Here is a 10,644-nt window from a genome sequence, read left to right on the forward strand (position 1 = left end):
GTCATCATGTGGAAGATGCAGGACATGATGATGATGCCGGGGAGCAGACGACGTTGGACCATCGATGGGCTGGGTGCAGGACCCTCATATTCAAGAGCTGCTTCTCAAGTAGACGGATAACGCAAGAGCTGCCGCCCGAGAGAAAGCCAAGATGGATCAACTTGAGTTAGACGCGGTTACTCCGTTGTATGAAGGATGCAGGCCCGAGGATACCCGCCTGAAAGTAACGCTCATGGCTCTGGAGATGAAGGTAAAACACAAAATGACCGACGCATGCTTCGACGAGAACATGTCATTCTGGCACGAACGTCTTCCCAAGGGGAACAAGTGCCCGACCAGTTTGGAGGAGGCAAAGAAAATCGTGTGTCCTCTGGATTTACCGCACGTGAAATACCATGTGTGCATGAACAATTGCATCATTTATCGGGACGAGCACGCGGAGTCTACAATATGTCCGGTGTGCGGTGTCACTCGATACAAGAAGAGGAAGAAAGCTCCTCGAAAAGTGGTGTGGTACTTTCCGATCACTCCTCGTCTGCAGCGGTATTTCGCGGATCCTAAGGTAGCAAAGCTCCTGCGTTGGCACGCGGATAGGGAGGAGAAGAAGCGAGAAGATGACGCAAATGATCCGGAGATAGATAAAAAAGACAAGATGCTGAGTCACCCTAAGGATGCGAGCCAGTGGCAAGCATTGAACTTCGAATACCCAGAATTTGGGAACGATCCAAGGAACATCGTGCTGGGCGCGAGCACCGATGGAGTCAATCCGTTTGGCAGCCAGAGAAGCACACATAGCACCTGGCCTGTGTTTGTGTGGATGTACAACCTTCCCCCCTGGTTGTGCATGAAGAGGAAGTACATTCACATGAGTATGCTAATTGAAGGGCCGAAACAACCAGGGAACGACATCAATCTGTATCTAGGGCTGCTGAAAGAGGAGCTTGACACGCTGTGGAAAACGCCAGCCAATACGTGGGACGCCGCAGAGAAAGAATATTTCCCTATGAGAGCCGCACTGCTCACGACGGTGCACGACTATCTCGGTTATGGATATCTTGCGGGGCAGGTAGTCCACGGATTTTCTAGATGCGTAAGGTGCATGGATGACACAACGTATCGCCAGCTGGATAGAGATCCCGGGTCTTCGAAAACCGTGTTCATGGGACATCGAAGGTGGCTTCGCGACGATGACCCGTGAAGGAAACACAAGGATCTGTTCGATGGTGAAACCGAACCCCGAAAACGTCCGTGTACGAGGAGCGGCGAGGAAATAGACAAGCTGTTGAAAAATTGGAAAGACTGCCCACTGCCGGGAAAGAAGCAAAAGGCGCCAGAGCCGGGAAAGAAGCGAAAGGCGCCAGAGCCGCTGCTGAAGGTATGGAAAACGAGGTCTGTTTTCTGGGACTTGCCGTACTGGAAGATCCACCGTGTGCCTCACAGCCTTGATGTCATGCATATCACGAAGAACGTGTGCGAGAGTCTGCTTGGTACCCTGCTCAACATGCCAGAGAGGACCAAAGATGGGCCGAAAGCAAGGGCAGACTTGAAATCAATGGGCATCAGGCAGGAGCTTCACGCTATATATGATGATGATGATGATGATGATGATGATGATGATGATGATGAGGCGAAGCAGGACACAGAAAGTCGTCGCAAAGGCAAAAAGGCCAAGAAGACCGGAAATGACTACCCTCCCGCGTGCTTCACTCTAAGTCAGGAGGAGATCGAGCAGTTTTTCACCTGCTTCCTAGGAGTAAAACTTCCTTACGATTACGCGGGGAAGATAAGCAGATACCTAGACCCAGCGAAGCAGAAGTTTAGCGGGATAAAGTCTCACGACTGTCACGTGCTGATGACGCAGATACTTCCAGTTGCAATCCGTGGGATCATGGACGCGCACGTCCGTGAAACGCTATTTGGCCTATGCAACTTCTTCGACGTCATCTCTCGGAAGTCGATTGGCGTGAGGCAACTCAGAAGGCTACAGGAAGAGATCGTGGTGATACTATGCGAGCTTGAGATGTACTTCCCGCCCGCATTCTTCGACGTTATGGTGCATCTGCTGGTCCATATAGTGGAGGATATCATCCAACTCGGACCGACGTTCCTGCACAGCATGATGCCGTTCGAAAGGATGAATGGTGTCATCAAAGGATACGTTCGCAACATGTCACGTCCAGAAGGAAGCATAGCCAGGGGCTTTCTGACCGAAGAGTGCATCTCCTACTGCACGAATTATCTAGGCATCGAGAACCCCGTTGGTCTGCCCGTCAACAGGCACCTCGGCAGGCTCGCTGGATGGGGTCACCGTGAGGGTCGCCGCGAAATGCATGTCGACTTCGAGGGTCGACTCGCCGACTTTGAAAGAGCAAACCTAGTCGCGCTACAACACATAGACGTGGTCGATCCTTGGGTGGTAGAGCACAAAACCTTTATTAAAAAGACGTACAATGACCGAGGCCAACAGAGGACGGACGGAGATACACTCAAAGAGCACAACTCATGTTTCACGCGTTGGTTCAAGCATAAGCTTCTGTCGTACCCTTTACATGAGGATTCTTCCGCGGAAGAACAACTCATATTCGCCTTGTCACAGGGCGCCGAGCACAACCTGATGACCTATGAGGCGTACGATATCAACGGCTACACATTCTACACCGAGGCCAAGGACATGAAGAGCGATGGTTATCAGAACTCCAGGGTAACGATGGAATCCTACACCGGTAACGACAAGGACAGATACTACGGAAGGATCGAGGAGATCTGGGAGCTGAGCTACGCTGGAGAGAAGGTCCCGATGTTCCGTGTCAGATGGGCCAAGAACGTCATAAAAGAAGACCGGTATTTCACCACCATGGTTATACCCGAAGCCAAATCCAAGACCGCGGGCGCAAACGTCACCGCGAAAAATGAGCCATGGGTACTGGCTTCCCAAGTGGACCAATGCTTCTTCATTACTGACCCGCCAAAGCCCAGTCGTGTTGTCGTGAGGAGAGGCAAAAGGAAGATCATCGGAATGGATGGAGTAGCCAATGAGCAAGACTTCGACAAGTACGGCGACCCGAGGATCGAACATGACGACGATGATGAAGTAGCAGCATACACCACAAGAAGAAGCAGGACCACCCTACCTAAAGGACGTCCGTTCCACAGAAGAACTCCATTTGCGAAAAAGAAGGGCAAGAAGATTGTGAACAGATAGCTAGCTAAGATCGATTGTATTTAAATCGTAGCCTTCATTTCTCGATTGTATTTCATGGGTACTTTTTGAACTATCATGAATATTTTTAAATTTCATGGACACTCGATCTCGATCCCCCTCCATCTCGATCGCTATCCCACCTCGCCAGATCCGGCCCCCCTCGCCGCCGAGCACCCCCCCAGTCCACCGGTCGCCGCCGCCGACCCCCCGCACCCTCAATTCCCCTACTCAACCGCCGCCGCCGACCCCCCGCACCCCGCGCACCGTCTTATAAAAAAATTTAGTATCAAACAGCTTTTTAAATGCTACTGTCTTATAAAAAAATATTACTGTTATTATTTAAACAAGTTTGAACATATTTAAACATAAATAAGTATCAAACAACTTTTTAAATGCTAAAAAAAAATTATGGAGCCTGGGAGTCGAACCCAAGACCTCCTGGTGTGAGAACTGGCTGCTGACCAGTCGAGCTAGTAGAGTGGGCTTGACATAGATAGGTTCTGGTACCACATAACCTTTTGGCTCGAGTTGAAATAAAAAAAAATACTAATGGCGCACCACGGTGAGGTGCGCCATTAGTATGGACATGCTAATGGCGCACCACGGTGAGGTGCGCCATTAGTATTGTGGCCCCCCTTCGCCCGATCCCCCCTTCGCCCGATCCCTCTTCGCCCGATCCCCCTCGCCAGTTCTCTCCCTCTCGATCCACCGCCGCCGCCGCCGCTGCCCTCGCCCTCGCCCTCTCCCTCCCTCGCCCTCTCCTCGCCGCCCGGACGCCGCCCGGACGCCGCGCCGACGCCGCCTCGACCCCGCCCCGACCCCGCCGCCCGGACGCCGCCCCGACCCCGCCGCCCGGACGCCGCCCCGGACGCCGCCCCGACCCCGCCGCCCGGACGCTGCCCCGCCGCCCCGACGCCGCCTCGACCCCGCCCCGACGCCGCTGCCCCACCTCGACCCCGCCCCGTCCACACCACCGTCGACCCGCCTCCCTCGACGCCACGGCGCCGCAGGACCTAGACTAGACGCCCAAGGTACGACCACCTCCTCCTTACTTCTCCATTCCGCAAGTCCATAGCCTCCTCAGTCCTTCGCCATTGTTATCCTTCGTAAGCTCAGTCTGAAGATTAAACCTCCAACTAAAGTATGGGTTTGCTGTTACAAAACTTTGGTTGGTCTGTTTTCGATTAAATTCATTCACTAAAGTGGACATCAAAGACATGCTGCCATGCTGGAGTTATACGAGTTTTTTTTTTCTTCCGAAAATTGCAACTGTGCTACTTGCAATGTACCTGTCATGAGCATCAAGATATAGCATCACCTTCACATTTACCCAGCTAGCACATGAAGCAACTACTCATTTCCAGATGAGGATGGTGCTAACAATCCCAGAGACTGATAATTATTTCACTGAGGCTCCAGATTAGCTAGATAGCACACAATTGATTAGTTGCTTCATTTGGTTGTTACTTTCAATATCCCCTTTAATACTACATTCGAGGAATTTCTCTTGCACCCCTGTAGTATAAGAGTGCATTCTCTAACAGCTCATTGAGGTTTGGTTGTTGTTCAGCCCTTACTGGTAGGAGATCCTGACTCTACTGTTTCATAGAGCATTTTTCCTAGTTAATTGATTGGCAGATAATATTCATAGAGCATTTGGCGTTATGGTCGGCCTGGGCCCTGTGGCTGTCTGGCATGTCCAAGACAGCAACACATGCCTATTTAGGAAGACATAGCATTGTCTGAAAAAGAAAATTAAGGCATAGGATTGCCCTAAAAAAGGAAAATTAAGCGGTACTTGGATATGAGATATGACTAGTATCAGGATAGGATATAATCAGTAGATGTGGCAGCAGGATAGATGTATGTCTTAGTTCTTATTTATCTTTGGTCCGTGTTGCGTTTGAGTTGAGATCTGACTTGTGGATTTAGTTAGAATCTAATGATTTAGTTAGAATCTAATAATTCTTGCCCGGGGCCACAGCCGTGTACCTGTGTATTTAGGAAACCCTAGAAATGTTATAGGTCTCCTGTTGGTAGGTAAAAATTATGCCATGGAGAATTACTCGATGATCTTTCTTTATGTACTTTACTAACTTAGAACCATTTAAATATTATTTAGGTCAAAAGTCTTCTGACAGTTCGTGCTGAAATAGAGACGCCAGTTAGTGCTGTTTCCATTAGGAGGATTCCAAGGTATATACCCATGAATTATGGGCTAGTGATGATCATATGCACTAGTTACTAGTAGATGCTTTTTTATCCTCAGATTGGCGTCTAGTGTTCATAGAAATATATGATTATCTTTGTTGTATAAACTGACTGGCTGCCAAGTTACAACTTACTGGTGAAAGTTCATTTTTTTATCAGTGGCATATGAGTGGCAGAAAAGTGGCTAGCCTCGTCTGCATATATGAGCATATAGATCAACAAAAAATAAACCCATTCGGCAAGAACATTTATGCACCTATTTACTAGAAGAATGAATAAATGAATGTCAGGGCTAGAGATCATTACTGTTTGTTATCCAGGAAATACAAAAGTTTGGATTGTTGAATGCATTCTGAATTCTAGCTATACAAAAGTTTTTTCCTTCTGAAATGTGTTTTTCTTCTTCTTCCTGTTTTGAGTAGTTTGCGTAAGTTTTCTGAAATGATGATGTATTTTTCTTAATTCAGCGAACCGTGAGATGGACTTAGAAGAAGAAACTGTCTCCTGATTGCAGTTGATTAATTAGTATATATGTTGTAGACTTGTAGCATACCTACCTCTATATGGTTTTATATTTCAACTTGATTTCTGAATATTCCAAACCACACGCGAAGTCCTTTCTTACAAGAAGAAGTTTCTCTTCATAACAGTGAACAAAACTACTGTCAATCAGCTCAGTTCTAGTGCTGTTGGATTTTTTTTAATTGGCTTCTTGCAGTTTTGAAAATTCAGTTTATTCGGTTACTGAAAATTCAGTTAATTCAGTTAGGCACACAAATTTCAGAACTTTTGTGTGCCCTAGTACTTGGTGTTTGTAGAAAACCAGGAGTGTCAATGGGACTAGAATTCACTTGTTCTTATATGGGTTTGTAAAACTTGTTCATGTACTGAACTACTAATGCCTTGTGATGCTCTGAATTACTTGTGATGCCTCTGAATTACTTGTGATCACATTGAGAAAGACTTGTAAAGATGACGATCATCTTTAACAGAAAACAATTTGTGATGATTTTGCTAGTTTGCTGGGTTTTGTCTCCGACCATCGTGTCGTGATGATTTTGCAGGTACCCCGAGAGGCCCTTGAGTTTGCCGGAATGTCGATTAACTTCCGTTCCGGCAAATTCGGGTACTCCATATGTCCTATTTTCAGCAAAGGTCATGCTGAAATTTTCCGTGAATTTTAGCATGACTTTGCTAAAAATAGGACATATGGGGTACTTGTGACTAATGCATAGGCCGGGGTATCTTAGTAGTTAATTAAGTAGGATCAAGTGCCCCGGCGTACTTGTGACTAATGCATGGCTTTTAGGGTGCCTCGGTGTCGATAAAAACCGAAATGATGAAAAGTTAGGCTTTTAGGGTGCCTTGGCATCGAAAAACCCTCAATGATAAAAGCTTAGATTTTAGGATGCCTCGGTGTCGACAAACCCTAAATGATGAGACCATGATCTTGTTCCTTGACAATAACCAACTTCTTGACCAAACTTTGTTTCTATTTAGAGAGAAACATGGCCCACAACGATGAGGCCGGGGGTTCGGGCGGCAAGGCATTCTGGGAGCTGTCCCAGGAGATGGAGGAACAACCTCACTTGTATGAGGCCGCCGCCTTCCCCACCGATCCTGAGACCACGGATGGTGCCGCCGAGGATGACCACACTGATGCCACCACTGATGGTGCCGCCGAGGATGCCACCACTGATGATGGCGGCGCACGCACAGATAGCAGCCAGCCGAAGAGGCAACGGAAGGACCAGCGCCCGATCGTGCTCCGCACCCTCAAGGAGGAAGTTACTGAAGTGGACTCCAACGGGAATCCAACGGCGCCCGAACGAATAGTCAAGGGGTACTCGCTTCAGCTCGAGTGCATTGTCCGGAGCACCGTCTCGATCAACACCGAGAACCTGAGGCATCCTAACCGAGGGAATTTGCGCCACCTCCTCTTCACGAAGCTGCACGAACGATACAAGTTCCCCGCTGAATTCGAAAACACAAGCCTCAAAGGGAATAAAGTGAACAATGCTGCCCTCACGAAGATGAGCAAGGCCCTGTCTACTTGGAAAAGCAATGTGAAGAGAATGATCGAGAAAGGTGAGAGTTATGAGAAGATCAAGGAGAAAAATCCTTCGATCACCGAAGATGACTACAACGACTTCAAGATCAATTGCTCGAGCACCGCAAGCTCCCAATCAAGTGAGTGGGGGAAACAAATGCGGGAGCTGAACATAGGGGAACACACACTCGGTCCCGGCGGTTACAGAGTGGCGGAGCCTATATGGGACAAGGAGGAGGCGGACCGTGCCGAGCAAGGCCTACCGCCCCTCTTCGATAAATACGGTGACAAGCAGACCAGGAACTTTGTCAGGGCCCGGTACAAGAAGGACCCGAAAACAAAGGAGCTTACCACGGATCCGAAGACCAGGCGGCTTGAGCTTGTTCTGGTAAGGAATACACCCCCGCGTAATTAGCTCCATATGGTTGCATTCTAATTAATGAAGCCGAATTTCTAAATGGTTCACATTCCTTCCGCAGGCGACTGAAAGCAGTAGCGCGGGGTCGACTAAGAGCACCCCTTGGGACACCACTCTAAATAGGGGGTTGAATATAATGAAGAACAAGGATAAGCTCAGTAAGCCGATGTCAGCTGGTCGTGTGGCCGGCAAAGGCTTGTCGACAAAATGGCGGTCATACTATACCGCTGGTGTGCGGAAGGAGAAAAAGACCAGCTCGGAAAGCCAGGCGCGAGAGGTTCAAGAACTCAAGGCACAGGTGGCGCGGATTCCGGAGATTGTCCAAGAGCAAGTGGAACAACGACTCGGAGCGACGATCACCGCCCTTGTGCCTACCTTGATCTCGGGGTTGAGTGCGTGGATTGCGGGCGGCCAACAGGGGCCGCCCCCGATTCCTAGCTTCACGGCCAGCAACTCGCATAATGCGATGGCGGGGCCATTGGTGCCTCCGGCGGAGGCGGCATTGGTGTCTCCGACGCCGGCACGGGAGCTTAATGCACCCGGGTGTACGCCGGCCGGCACCTCTTCAGCAAGCGGCCGCTCCGTCAACTGCACGCCCGCCGTTGGCGGTGCCTCGACATTAGCCGAGCTCGACGCCATCATCACGGTAACTAATTAAGCCTCTCTCGGCCGAGGACTTCATCTCCTTGCCTTTGACTGGGCATCCCTGACGCCCTACATGTTTTCGCAGGGCGCCGCCGACGTTCCGTGCACTCTCCTACACTTCGTGAACAACGAGTTGGTCGATGTCGCCAAGGGCAAAATCGTTCAACTGGGCAACCCCTTGTTCCACGGTACCCAGATGCCACCCAACTTGTTTAGGGTTCAACTGGTTCGGGTGCTGCCAGGCTGCGACGACTTGTTGCCTCCGATTCGACCCGTCGGGGCCGACGATGATGACATGATGACCCTCAGCGCCTGCCTGAGCTGGCCCCTGCTTTGGCCGAAGAGCCAGATTCGTTTGGGGGCGGGGGACACCACCCCAAAGACAACACCGCCAGTCGTGCCGGCGCCAAGTCGGCCCCATGGCAAGACCGCCGTAACGGTGCTGGACATCCCTATGCCACTGGATCCAAACATGCATATGGCACAGGATCAGAACGACGACGACGACGACAATGATACATTTGGCAACGTCGATCAGTACTTTGCCGAGCATGGGTACGATGGCGACTTCATGGGGCCTCCTTCTCAAGAACCAAACCCAACAAAAGACGTGTGCGATCTAGCTCGTACCGCGGAGAAGCCAAGTTGCAACAGGCGCCGTCTGGCGTTCAGCTCTCAGGAGACGCCTCCAGCTGCCAACTTCACCGAGCCTCAGATAGGCGAGGTGCGAAATATTATCAGCCCCAACACACTCAAGAAGGCGGTCTGTGAGCAGAACTCGGTCCCATTACAGGAGAAGAAGAAGGCACGCAAAAGAAAGACTAAGAAGGGTGCGAGCCAGCCGGCACCGAGTACGATCCGTGCTCAGGACGGGCCACCTTCACCGCAGGATATCTCGAGGAGGGTGCATGTGGTGGGTAGGGCGATGCTACCGACAAATATGCTCAATGCTGCAACCGGTGCTATGCGGAGTCTGCATGACAGTGTTCTTGCTTTGGAGAAGCGGCGTCTCAGGGAGAAGGATGTGGCATACCCGGTTTTCGCGGCCAAGGTGCCAGAGGGCAAGGGCTTTGTGGATAACTCCATCGGGCGTACGATCGTCCTGCGTTTTGATGACATCCACGCTATGTTGAACCTTCATCCGCTGCACTACACCTTCGTTCGGCTATTTTCGCTGAGTATGGAGATGCGGATCATTCGCGACAAGACCCCGGACATCGTGATAGTCGACCCCTTCTACATGCGTGCCAAGATCTTGGGCAGCGCTGGGGACCGGCAAGTCGCGAGTTCTTACCTCGAAGGCGTCATTCTGGCAAACCAAGATAAGGATAACTTCCTCGTGCCTTACTTTCCCGAGTAAGTCCTCCCCTCAACCGGCCCGTAACATATGAATTCTTACTTTTCGATCGTTTTTCTTTTAACATTCCGTGTTTTCTGCAGTGACACACGTTGCACGCTCATCCTCCTAAGCCCCAAATATTCCATGGCCACGTATTTCGACCCGGACCGTCAGTCGAACGTAGACTACACAAATGTCAAGAAGGTTCTTGATGATGTTCTCCCCGGCTACGCCCAATCTGGAGGCACCTTCACCAGGCCTATTCGTAAGTACGGCAAGCACGTGTTCTCCCACAATACGACGTTCTGCTGCGTCAAGCAGCCGCCTGGCGGTCAGAAGGGTGCCTACTACGCCATCCATCACATGCGGGCGATCGTACGGGACCATCATCAACTTCTGCTACCGAGTAAACTCAAAGATTGGGCCGCGAGCGTGTCGGCAATCCAGGACGCGGACCTCCGACAAGAATTCTTTCGCATCCAGTCGGAGTTTGCGGAAATCATCCATCAAGATGTCCTTTGTACCTCGGGGCAGTTCTACCTCAGAAATCAACCGTCCAACAGTGACATCGACACAATGCTACAAATGCAGGATGACAACGCCCGTTCTTTCATGACTCCCACGATAGACGGCGGCTTCATCCACGCTCCGGTCCCTTGAGTCGAGTTGTCTAGTTCTGAAACATCGATTGGCTCATGTTGTAATTAAACTTTAATGAACTTGTAGTATGTCTCTTTGGTTTCGAGAGTCGTTCAACTTAGATGTAATCGATGCTATTA

Source organism: Triticum aestivum, chromosome 5B (assembly GCF_018294505.1).
Source record: "Triticum aestivum cultivar Chinese Spring chromosome 5B, IWGSC CS RefSeq v2.1, whole genome shotgun sequence".
In the NCBI taxonomy this organism is placed as follows: domain Eukaryota; kingdom Viridiplantae; phylum Streptophyta; class Magnoliopsida; order Poales; family Poaceae; genus Triticum; species Triticum aestivum.